The sequence below is a fragment of the Chamaea fasciata genome, unplaced genomic scaffold (genome assembly GCF_029207755.1).
Source record: "Chamaea fasciata isolate MVZ Bird 193981 ecotype frontalis unplaced genomic scaffold, bChaFas1.0.hap1 SCAF_91, whole genome shotgun sequence".
Lineage (NCBI taxonomy): Eukaryota > Metazoa > Chordata > Aves > Passeriformes > Sylviidae > Chamaea > Chamaea fasciata.
In genome coordinates, this window is record NW_027094176.1 from 140,281 (window position 1) to 151,795 (window position 11,515).

Sequence of the window (11,515 nt, forward strand, 5' to 3'; positions counted from 1 at the left end):
GTCCCCTCGTTTGTCCTGTGCTGTGTCACGGGTGTTGGTGTGTGTTTGGCCCGGAGCTGCTCTGCCTTGATGCTCAGTCTGGGTGTAGGGGTAATAGGATAATAGTGCTGGGGGCTTGAAATTTGTGATGTGGAGTGTAGCAGGGCTGTCGAGGGTATTCCTAGATTTCCACAAGATATGTGGAGCTGTCAAGGTATCCTGCAGCACTCTGACTGTTGTTCTGACTTTCTTTCAGATGCAGGTGGATGAAATCTGTGGCAGAGCCCCCCATCCTGGGTGAGGGGGCTCCCCTGAGAAGGTCGGTCACTGTTTTGATTTGCAGGGGAGGTGTAAATGGTGGCCGTGTTACAGCTCTGTTCTTTGTCTTTATTTTTAGACCAGACCCTGCGACGCCGGCGTTGGCCTCTGAGCGCAGCTGAAGCACAGGGCCGAGGACACAGGCAAGCTTAGGAGACTGTGAGTAGCAGAATTGCTGGTTTCTGGCTGATGTGCTGCTAAGAGCACAGGGTCACGTTTAGTTCTCTTTATTGTAGCTGACGAGGAGACACCAGCCTGGTCACAGCAGGAATTTCCCCGAGGGAGAGGCAGCCTTCTTTGGGACCCGGCGTGGATGCACCTCCCCAGACATCTGAGAGATAAGTGGAGAGCTCAGAGCCGTAGAGGGCATGAAAGAAGAGTGTGGGGTCACTAGCAAGGTTTTTTGAGTCAGGTTTGAAGACAGGGATGTCTAAGCTGTGACCCCTTAGGTTTCATCCAGGGAGAGTCTCATTCTGGATCACAGTGCCGAGGTGTGCAGGGCAGAGCAGTCCTGGTGTGTGTTGTGTCTGTTGTGCACTCTGTGTCTTGGGTGTCTTGTGTGTGCTGTCTTTTCCCTTAGCCCTTCAGGGGCCTGTCAAAACCTCTGGCATCAGTCTTAGCATTTCTGATCTCTGTGCTCCTCAGCCAGGTGCCTTTGTCTCAGCTGCTCGGACACTCATCAGAATCCATCTCTCTTCACAAGCATCCAGTCCGATGCCTTTTCAGGTCTTGTTCTGAGCTGTACTGACAGCCGTGCACCGCCCTGATCCATTCGGCGGGTTAGGTCTTGTGAGAATGCAAAGACAGGTCGAGGATTCTGACCGTAGGATTCTCGGGCATCCATCTCTGCATTTCTTGGGATAAGTCATCCCGATGGCATCTTGTTCCTGCAGGGTTCTCTGAGCCTGGCCAGCTCACCTTCCTTCTCACCTCGGTCATCTCATTCCGAGTTCTCTGGACCCTCAGGGTCATTCTTCTTGCCAGAGTTTTCTGTCCCTGTTGTGTCCCCTCGTTTGTCCTGTGCTGTGTCACGGGTGTTGGTGTGTGTTTGGCCGGGAGCTGCTCTGCCTTGATGCTCAGTCTGGGTGTAGGGGTACGAGGGTAATAGTGCCGGGGGCTTGAAATTTGTGATGTGGGGTGTAGTTAGACTGTAGAGGGTATTCCTAGATTGCCACAAGATGTCTGGAGCTGTCAAGGTATCCTGCAGCACTCTGACTTTTGTCCAAACTCTGTTTCAGATGCAGAGGGATGAAATCTGTGGCAGAGCCCCCCATCCTGGGTGAGAGGGCTCCCCTGAGAAGGTCAGTCCCTGTTTCTGTTTGCAGGGGAGGTGTAAATGGTAGCCGTGTTACAGCTCTGTTCTTTGTCTTTATTTTTAGGTGGTAAAGCCGGATCTCAGCAGTCAAGCTGACGTGGGCGAGGTGAGCAGCGATGGGTGGACAGAAGCAGTTGCTATTGTTCAAGCCTCACTCGCTGGTGCAACTCTAAGCCTCCGTTATTGTGTGTTTTAGGGAGTCCACTCGCAGGAGGCCGAGCTCCCCTCTCACCAACGGGACGACAGACCCGCGTCACCTCACCCGTGAGCCCTCCGGGAGCATTCCAGGAGTCTGTGATGGAGCCTTGATCTTCTCCTTGTGAAGGCCCCATCCAGGTAGGCTTGGATAACGGGCGAGGAGTTGAGGTGAGTCAGGGAGGAGAAGGAGGGATGGTCCCCTCAAGTTCCAGCGCTGCCACGTCACCTTGTCTGCTCTTTACCCAGGCAGACCCTGCGACGCCGGCGTTGGCCTCTGAGCGCAGCTGAAGCACGGGGCCGAGGACACGGGCAAGCTTAGGAGACAGTGAGTAGCAGAATTGTCGGGTTTTGGGTGATGGGCTGCCAAGATTATGCTTTGATGTTTGGTTTTCTTTATTGTAGCTGTGTAGGAGACAACAGCCCAGCAACAGCAGGAATTTCCCTGAGGGAGAGGCGGCCTTCTTTGCCACCCAGTGTGGATTCACCTCCCTAGACGTCCGAGAGATAAGTGGAGGGCTCGGAGCCAGGGAGGGCTTGAAAGTGGGGTGTGGGATCAGGGGCCACCGGGAGGGATTTTTTGAGTCATTTTTGGTGACAGGGATGTCCAAGAAGTGACCGCTTAGGCTACAGAAAGTCTCATTCTGGATCAGAGTGCCGAGGTGTGCAGGGCAGAGCAGTCCTGGTGTGTGTTGTGTCACTTGTCTGTTGTGCACTCTGTCTGTTTGGTGTCTTGTCTTTTCCTTTCGTCCTTTGAGGGGCCTGTCAAAACCTCTGGCATCAGTCTTAGCATTTCTGATCTCTGTGCTCCTCAGCCAGGTGCCTTTGTCTCAGCTGCTCGGACACTCATCAGAATCCATCTCTCTTCACAAGCATCCAGTCCGATGCCTTTTCAGGTCTTGTTCTGAGCTGTACTGACAGCCGTGCACCGCCCTGATCCATTCCGGCGGGTTAGGTCTTGTGAGAATGCAAAGACAGGTCGAGGATTCTGACCGTAGGATTCTCGGGCATCCATCTCTGCATTTCTTGGGATAAGTCATCCCGATGGCATCTTGTTCCTGCAGGGTTCTCTGAGCCTGGCCAGCTCACCTTCCGTCTCACCTCGGTCATCTCATTCCGAGTTCTCTGGACCCTCAGGGTCATTCTTCTTGCCCAGCGTTTTCTGTCCCTGTTGTGTCCCCTCGTTTGTCCTGTGCTGTGTCACGGGTGTTGGTGTGTGTTTGGCCGGGAGCTGCTCTGCCTTGCTGCTCAGTCTGGGTGTGGGGGTAATAGGATAATAGTGCTGGGGGCTTGAAATTTGTGATGTGGAGTGTAGCAGGGCTGTCGAGGGTATTCCTAGATTTCCACAAGATATGTGGAGCTGTCAAGGTATCCTGCAGCACTCTGACTTTTGTCCCAACTTTCTTTCAGATGCAGAGGGATGAAATCCGTGGCAGAGCCCCCCATCCTGGGTGAGGGGCTCCCCTGAGAAGATCGATCGCTATTCAAGGTGAGAGTCACATATTTCACATTTTTTGGCACTCCAGTGCAGGCCACCTGCATTTACAGCTTGAAACAGGTGAGTCCCTTGGTAACCCCTGGGCAGCAGCTGGAGCCTGCTCCGGGCTGGGCTGAGGGAGCAAACACTTGTGGCTGACACAGCTCCACACTGGGGGTACTTGGGAAAACACCTGCCTTGTCCTGGATTGGTTTTTTTTTTGAGCTTTTGACAAGGTTTTAGTCATCACCTTGGTAAAAATAAATGGTAAGGACTGAAAACATGAGAGGCTGGCAGGTTATATGCACGAAAGACAACTTTTTTTTTCTTAAATATTTGTGCAACCTATATCTTAATTTTGAGACTCTTTTTTGGTCAACTTTATTGTAAAACCCCCTTATTTTCAAGTTAGCTGCTTCAATAATGAATTTGTTTTACAAATACCCGCTAATGTCCGAAGGTTAAAGCACTAACACCAACATCCCACCTCTTTTATTTTTGCAGCAAAATTTTATCTTTACTAAACTTGAAACTTGATGTTTTTGCAGGTAGTAAGTTAAAGAAGGTGTTTATCTGCCCATCACTGATAGTCAGGGTCATGAAGAAATTGCTCTAGTGTTCTAAAATAAATGCAGATTTTTAGGCCTCTCCCATTCTCTCTGACTAGCAGCATGTGAATTGATTTTTGATCTCCTTTCTGTTGGTGTCTGTGGGTTTTAAGCTGCATGGAGAAGGTGTCTGTGGACATGGCACCCAGGGAATGGTGCTGGGAAGGGCAGGATGGAAAGGAGCTGCTCAGGAATCCAGAGCAGCAGTGGAGTGGGAGCTGGTGCTGCTGCCTCAGTCACACCCTCCTGGACAGTCTGTGCAGTGATAATATTCCTACTTTCCTTCCTGAACCTGGGGTTGGAGGAGAACATGAGTCTTGGCATTGTTGGAAAAGGGAACTCCAGGGAAAAACTGCTGTTTGTGTCCTCAGAGAGCAGTGGGAAGAGCCTGGGAGAAATCCTGGCTGGCTGAGGGATCCTTGTGTCCCCTCAGGAATAAATCCCTGCGTCTCCTCAGACCTGCTGGTTTGCAGTAGAGTTTGGGCACCTTTCGCTGCAGCTGTGGTTCTTAATAACTGGAAGTCCATGGATTGCTGGGCGATTCCCATAAGTTCTCCTATTTTGTAGGAGCTGCACGGTGAGGTCAGCATTCTGATGGAGGCCCTGGCACAGCTGCCAAGGGCAAGGAACGTGGAGCATCCCGGGGCTTCTCCCACCCGAGTTTCTCCCGGAGCGTGCTGCGTGTCGTGCCGGATGTTTAACCCGGGTTTGGGGTGTTCTCCTGCAGTCCCAGCTCTGACTGCTGCCCCCGAGCCCCGGCCTTGCTCGGTCCCAGCACTGAACCTGGCAGGTGGGTGTGCTTTTCCAGCCCTTGAATCCCACGGGCAATCCCAGATTCCCGGAGCTCCCCGAGGCACAGCCTGGCCTCCCTCCCTGGGAGCTGCATTTCAGTCTGCCTGGACCAAGGCCATCCTGTTTGAGACTTTATTCCTGTTGCTTTTCCTCTTCCAGGTTGTGGGCAAAAAGGAGAGAGCCAGTAGGAAGTGAAGCCACTGGAAGGCCTTATCCCAGTCCAAGGTTGGATAGGAGTAACTGGACCTGTTGAATTCCCACTTCCCTTTAAATTAGAGCAGAGGAAGCAGATTTTAAATCATCATTCCATGAACTTTCACCAACTTCATGACTCTTGCAGAAGTTTTCAATGTTAGAAATTCCTGAGCTTGTTTTCCAGGCAAGCTTGGATTTAGATGTTATTCCTTCCTTTTATTTGAAGGAATAACTCTGATTTTCTCTCTGATTTTAGTAAGGGAATATTTATTTATTCCAATTTTCCATCCTAATTGGAATTTTTGCACCTTGTAGAGCACATTTCCAAGGAAATTTACCCAATTAATGTTGGTAAATCAGGAATTGTCCAGCACCATCTCCACAAAATTCTGTGAATTCCCAAGAAAACGTTGAAGTATTTATTTGCCATGATTCATCTCTTTGTAAAGTTCAATTTACTGCATTTTTAATTACATAAATGCCATTAAAACCTGAATCCAGGCCTAGCTGCTGTTCCTTGGACACAGGGGGCTGGTTCTTTCCTACCTTGGCACATTTGGGTGTTTGTCCAAAATGAGCTTCCCACTAAAATAGAATTTGTTTCCAAGCAAAAGTGGGAATTGTCTAGAAAACCTTCTGTTCTGGGGGGCACTGGGTTTGTTTCCCTTATTGCTGCATAATTGAGGAAAGCCATGGTGCTTTTTTAGGCAGTGGCAGGAGGTGAAAGCTGCATTTATTTAATTTTGTATTTTATTTCTTGTTATTTTTGTATTTTTATGCTCTTTTGTTGTGGTTTCTCATGTTGCGTTTTGTGGTTTTTCAAAGACTTTTTCTTCCGTTTTTTAATTTTTATATTTTTTTCTTTAGCTATTTATTTACTTGTTAAAACTACTTTTAGTTTTTTATTTTAATTTTTTGTTTAAATTTTTTTTTCCACTTTTTTGTTACTTTGAAATTTTTTTCTTTTGGTATTTTAATTTTATTTATTATTTTCTATAGTTTTGGTTTATTTTTTCATGTTTTCTTTGTTCCTTTTTTTTTTCCCCATACTCTTTCTTCCCCCGGGCGCCTGGGGGTTTGGCTGTTGGCAAGAAAGATGAGAAATGACCTCGGTGCCCGCTGGACGTCGGGATGTCATAGAGAGCGCAGTTGGCAAAAGCTCTGTATTTTCTGCTCCATAAAACTCCTGAAGGGAGAAAGCTGTGACCACCGTGGTGCCGTTTTTTCCTTCCCAGCCCCGACCAGGTCTCCTCCTACCCGTGCACAGTGTTACCAGAAGCAGCCTGCTGTCCAGGCTGTCGAGGCGTATTTCAGAGGGGGCAATAAAAACAAAGTAGACGTTTTATTTTGAACTCTCCGACCCTGCTTGTTTATTAGCAAAGAACTCCAAAACAAAGCGAACAAAAAAAGAAAACCCACAAACTAAACTCCCCCGCAACCCACCAAAAAAAAACCATAGAGAAAGAGAAAACATGCCCATATTATTTGAATAAAGATTAAAACTTTACCCCTTAGAAAACCAGGCTCATTTAATTCAAATTAATTGTGTTTCTGATGTGTTAGGTTAATGAATTCATCTAGTGTAAAATATCGTTTAAAATATAAACAAACGAATTAAAAAATAATGAAAAAGAAAAATAACAAAAAGTATAGGATATGAAAAATAATATAAATAATAAATACACAATATATTATTACATACTACACGTTTTATAAATATATATAATATACATAATATAAACATCTATAATGTACATAATCATGATATTTCAATGAAATGTATTATTATTTATAACATTACATAATAAATAATAAATTATTTTATATATAACTTTCTATACTTAATATATATAATAAATATAATAGTATAATAAACATAATACATGATGTATAATGTACATAATATAAAAGCTGAATTGTAATGATTAATGTAAATATCAGAATCACAAAGATAAAAAATATTGAAATAGAGCCTGAACGAAAGGCTTTTTTGTTTCGGTCTGGTTGCTGGCAGGGTTCTCGCAGGTGTGCTCGGGGGTCTTTTGGGCCATTTATTCCGGAGGCTGTTCGGAAGGGCATTCCTGGGCACGTTCGTTTATGGCTCCGCTCCGCGCCGCCGCGCGGCAGTGCTGCCACCCTGTGGGCAGAGAGCGGTAGTGCAGCTTCCCCCCCGCCCGGCCCGCCCGATCTGTGCGGCAATGCTGCCACCGTGTGGGCAAACAGCGGTAGTGCAGCTGTCCCTCCCGCCCGTCCCGCCTGATCTGTGCGGCAATGCTGCCATCGTGTGGGCAAACAGCGGTAGTGCAGCTGTCCCTCCCGCCCGTCCCGCCTGATCTGTGCGGCAATGCTGCCACCCTGTGGGCAAAGAGCGGTAGTGCAGCTGTCCCCCCCCGCCCGTCCCCGACGCGCGTGGCAGCCCCGCATTGTGAGCTCGGGGGCGGCGCTGCCGCCCGCCCGCCCGCCCGCAGCTCGGGGCCGAAAGGGAGGGAAAAAGGCAAGGAGCCCGGGCTCGTGGCAGCCGGCTGCCTGCGCGCGCCACCCGGACCCCGGAGCCGTCCGGGCGCGATTTTCCGCGGCGTCTGCGGGTGTGCGGACACGGGATGGGGGCGCAGCGGCGCCGCGGGCGGCAGTCCATTGAGTCAGGCGCTTGTGTGAGCGGCCGAGGGGGCATTTTAGTGGGTTCCACTACCAAGATGGCGGCGAGACGCGAGGCGCCTGACCTTCTAAAAAGGGCGGCCAAAAGGGCGGGAAAAATAAGGACCCTATAGGTGTTTATGCAGCTGCCTGCACAAAACCCCGACTACGGCGCCGCCCGGGGGCAATTTTCCGCGGCGTTTCCAGGTGTGGGGACACGGGCCGTGTGCTCAGTCGCGACGCGCTTGCGTTCGGATTCGTGGATTTAGTCAGGCGTCTGTGTAAACACCTGGCGGAGGCCTATGCCGAGCCACAAAGAACATGGCGGCCGGGACGGAAGTGGCCTCAGGAGCAACCAAGATGGCGGCAAGGAAAAGCGGAAGTCACGCGTCGCCCCTCACAAAATGGCGCCGAGGCGCGAGGCGCCCGACCTTCCAAAAAGGGCGGCCAAAAGGGCGGGAAAAAATAAGGACCCTGTAGGCGTTTACGCAGATGCCTGCACAAAAACCCCGACTACAGCGCCGCCCGGGCGCAATTTTCCGCGGCGTTTCCAGGTGTGTAGACACCGGCCATGTGCTCATCCGCGCCGCCTCCGGGTTCGGATTCGTGGATTTAGTCAGGCGTCTGTGTAAACACCTGCCGGGGGCCTTAGCGGTGCCGCAAAAAAGATGCCGGCGGGACCGGAAGTGGCCTCAGACGCAACCAAGATGGCGGCAAGGAAGGGCGGAATGCTCGTGGGGCTCATCGCGGCCGAAAATCACCGAGTGCAGCTCACACCCTGCAATGGCAAAAGCTGTTTTATTAAAACTCAGCCGAGAATTTTCCTCTTATTTCCAGGTCACAGGATATACTGAGCCTGAGAGGGATCCTAAAATCTGACTCTCAAGCAGACGGACCGTTTGAGAATCGAACTCAGCACCTTGGCATTACCCGGACTCTGCTCCAAGCAGCTGAACCAATCTCTGCATTATGGGGATGGACCTCCATAGGATGGCAACGCTTGGCCCCACTAAGGTAAGTGCAGTGCCGCCTTCTCTGCCAAAGCTGCTTCACACAGCAGCCCCTGGAATGGCTCGAGGGCAGAAGTGGCTGGCAGGTCACGACAGCACAAAGCTCTTCCAGTGACGCTGATTTCCTGTCCTTTCCAGGATTTACTCAACAGCTGCCGTAAAAGTACTTACACAAAGTCTCTTTCTGGGCGGAAAGGAGCAGGACAAGTCCTGAGGCTTCCCTTCTTCCACGGCCAAAGTTCTGGAGAGAGGCAGGGCCGGTCCCACCCGCACAGGGGCGTTTCCTGCAGGTGAGTGTTGCCGGGCCAAACTGATGGCAGCTGCTGAGGCCGGGGCTGCTTTTCTGGCCGGAGGCCTCGGTGCCCCCCCGTGCCGCCTGCAGTGTCCCTCGGTGTTTCCTGCAGGTGTCCCGGGTGCCCGGAGGCGCAGGGAGGAAGGAGGCCGGCAGCCCCAGCGGGGCCAGCAGCCCTGGGGTGATGTGCAGGGGAGGAGCTGTGTCTGCGGGGCCCCGCCCGTGGCAGCGGCGGCCAAACGCAGGGCCCGGGGCCGGGCTCGGGGCTGGCACGGACACGGCCCCGGGGCTGCCGCGGCTCCTCGGCCAGGGGCTGCTCCCACCGGGCACGGGGAGATGCTGCAGCCCGGACAGAGGCACCCACAGCCCAAGAGCTCCCCAGGGAACAGCTGGCATTGCCCGGGAACGGCGGCTCGGGCTGTCTGCAGAGGGGCTCAGACAGCAATTCCCACCTCCCGGAGCTCCCACACAGTTGCCAGGGATGTCCTGGCCACCCCAAATCCCCTCCCTTTCAGCCTGAGGACATCACCCATCGGCAGCATTAAAGCCAAGGTGCTCCTCTCTCACAGAAATTAAATCCAGAGCAACGGCCCTCGGAGATGCCTCAAAATCAAAGGTTTGAGTGGGATGGAGTTTCGTTTGGATGAAGTCTGGACTTTTCCAGGGAGCCAGCCGGAGTGCAGCAGTGATGGAAAGCTTTTGCAGGTGGGTCCCACTGGAGGTGTGCTGAAGGCAGGGATGGGCATCCCTTGCCTGAGGGAAAGGCACTTGCAGAGGCCACTGCTGGGGCTCGGAAAGGAGCTGAGCTCCTGCAGGGAGCTGTGTCCTCCCGAGGGCACAGGGGCTGCCTCAGCACAGGCCGGCCAGTGCCTTCTCCTGCTCTGAAACATCACCTGGAGCCCGAGCTCAGGGGGTGGCTGAATTCCAGGGAAATCTGACAGGTGACCCCCAGGGGATGAGGGTTAGAATTAACCAAATCTATGGAATAGAAACCTATCCTGTCCCCATCCTGCTGAGCTTCCTTGGAAGCTCTGCTGGTTCCTGACACATCTGGCATTCAAGCAGCAGCTCTGCGTGGGAATATCCATGCTCTGTGAGGCACTGTGAGGTTATTGCAGCAGGAACTGAGCAGGGAATTCGGGGCCGTGGGTATAATTCATCTAAACTAGCAAAGGTGACAATGAACCTCAAATCTGGGCACCACACAGAGAACAATCTTTGTGCTGCCCTGTCAGCTCAAGCCCCTGGGCTGGGAAGTTTTGGGAGTCAAACATATGGAATGATAAAAGTCACAGCAACTGGTGTCACCCCGAGGGACAGTCCAAGTCCCAGACAATTCCTCTGCAGTCCCCTGGGGGGGAAAACACCCTCTGTCTGCCAGGAGCCCTGACTCTGTTTCTCCTATCAGCTGTGTTGGGCTTTAAGAACTTGAAATAACTTTGAAGCCAAAGAAATCACCTTTTCCTTCTGGTTTGATTGTGTTTTTTTTGTTGTTTTTTTTTTTTTTTTTTTCTTTCAGATGCTGGACTTGCTTCTGTGGATGTGTGCTGAGCTCTGGCTGCAGGGGACTGTCAGGCCTGAATGGCTGTGAGTTTGTGTTCTTCTCGCTGGGGAAGCAGAAATAATTATTAATTAGACTGCAGAAATGTTTTCAGAAACCTTTCCCCTTTCCTGCCCTTTGCTGGTGGATCTTCTCTTTCTGCCTTTGACTTTACAAAGCTGTTCCCTGATGTCAATTCCCCTGCCTGAATTCCTTGCAGCTCCTAGCTGGGAAAAACTGGGATGATGTCCTAGGGATGTTCTTAGGGGAGGACAGAGGTGAGATTTTTGCTTGTATTTTTCTAATATTTTCTAAAATTTCAGGGAGCTGCTCCTGCTCCTGCCCCTAATCCTGCTGCTGCTGCACAAGTGGAGCCTTGTCAGCGAAGACCTGCATCTGCAGGAGGCCCCGCAGGCCCTGGCTGGGAAGTGCCAAAACAAAGAAGTGATCAGTAAGTGCTGAACTGCTTCCAGGAGGGCATATTTTGTTGCAGCCGTTACAGACCAACCGTGTGGTGCTGGTGACTTTGTGTGAGTTGCTTTATTAAAGCCAATCGTTGGTAAGGGTTTTGAGCCTGCCTTGGAGAGCACTTGGAGCTCTGGGTGCCCTGGCTTTCCCCTAGGTGGCCCTGGGGGCGCCCTGGCTGTCCCCTAGGTGTCCCTGGGGTGCTCTGGCTGTCCCTGGGGTTGCCCTGGCTGTCCCCTAGGTGTCCCTGGAGTGCCCTGGCTGTCCCCTAGGTGTCCCTTGGGGTCCACGGGCTGTCCCCTAGGTGTCCCTTGGGGGGACCTGACTGTCCCTAGGATGCCCTGGCTGTCCCCTAGGTGTCCCTGGGGGTGCCCTGGCTGTCCCCTAGTTGTCCCTGGGGTGCCCTGGCTGTCTCTTAGGTGTCCCTGGGGGTGCCCTGGCTGTCCCTTAGGTGTCCCAGGGCTGCCCTGGCTGTCTTTTAGGTGTCCCTGGGGGTGCCCTGACTGTCCCCTAGGTGTCCCTGTGGGGGCCCTGGCTGTTCTCGGGGTGCCCTGACTGTCCCCTAGATGTCCCTGGCATTCCCCAAGGCGTGCCTGCGGGTGACTTGGCTGTCCCCTAGGAGTCCCTGGGGGTGCCCTGCCTGTCCCCTAGGGGTACCTTGTCTGTCCCTGGGGGGGCCCTGGCTGTCCCTGTGG

General features: G+C 52.0%; 2 long non-coding RNA genes across 3 annotated transcripts; both read left to right on the plus strand.

The window, feature by feature from the left end:
* The first annotated feature begins 1,525 nt into the window (after positions 1-1,525).
* Positions 1,526-4,678, plus strand: LOC136304454 (uncharacterized). Its single transcript, XR_010724597.1, has 3 exons — positions 1,526-1,598; positions 3,280-3,296; positions 4,460-4,678. It is a non-coding gene; the product is annotated as an uncharacterized lncRNA (long non-coding RNA).
* A 3,547-nt stretch (positions 4,679-8,225) lies between these two features.
* Positions 8,226-10,861, plus strand: LOC136304443 (uncharacterized). Of its 2 annotated transcripts, XR_010724581.1 has the most exons (5): positions 8,226-8,527; positions 8,662-8,813; positions 9,385-9,520; positions 10,335-10,402; positions 10,679-10,861. It is a non-coding gene; the product is annotated as an uncharacterized lncRNA (long non-coding RNA). The 2 variants fall into 2 exon arrangements; XR_010724580.1 differs by lacking the exons at positions 8,226-8,527; positions 8,662-8,813 and having other exon boundaries at positions 9,037-9,520.
* The last annotated feature ends 654 nt before the right edge of the window (positions 10,862-11,515 follow it).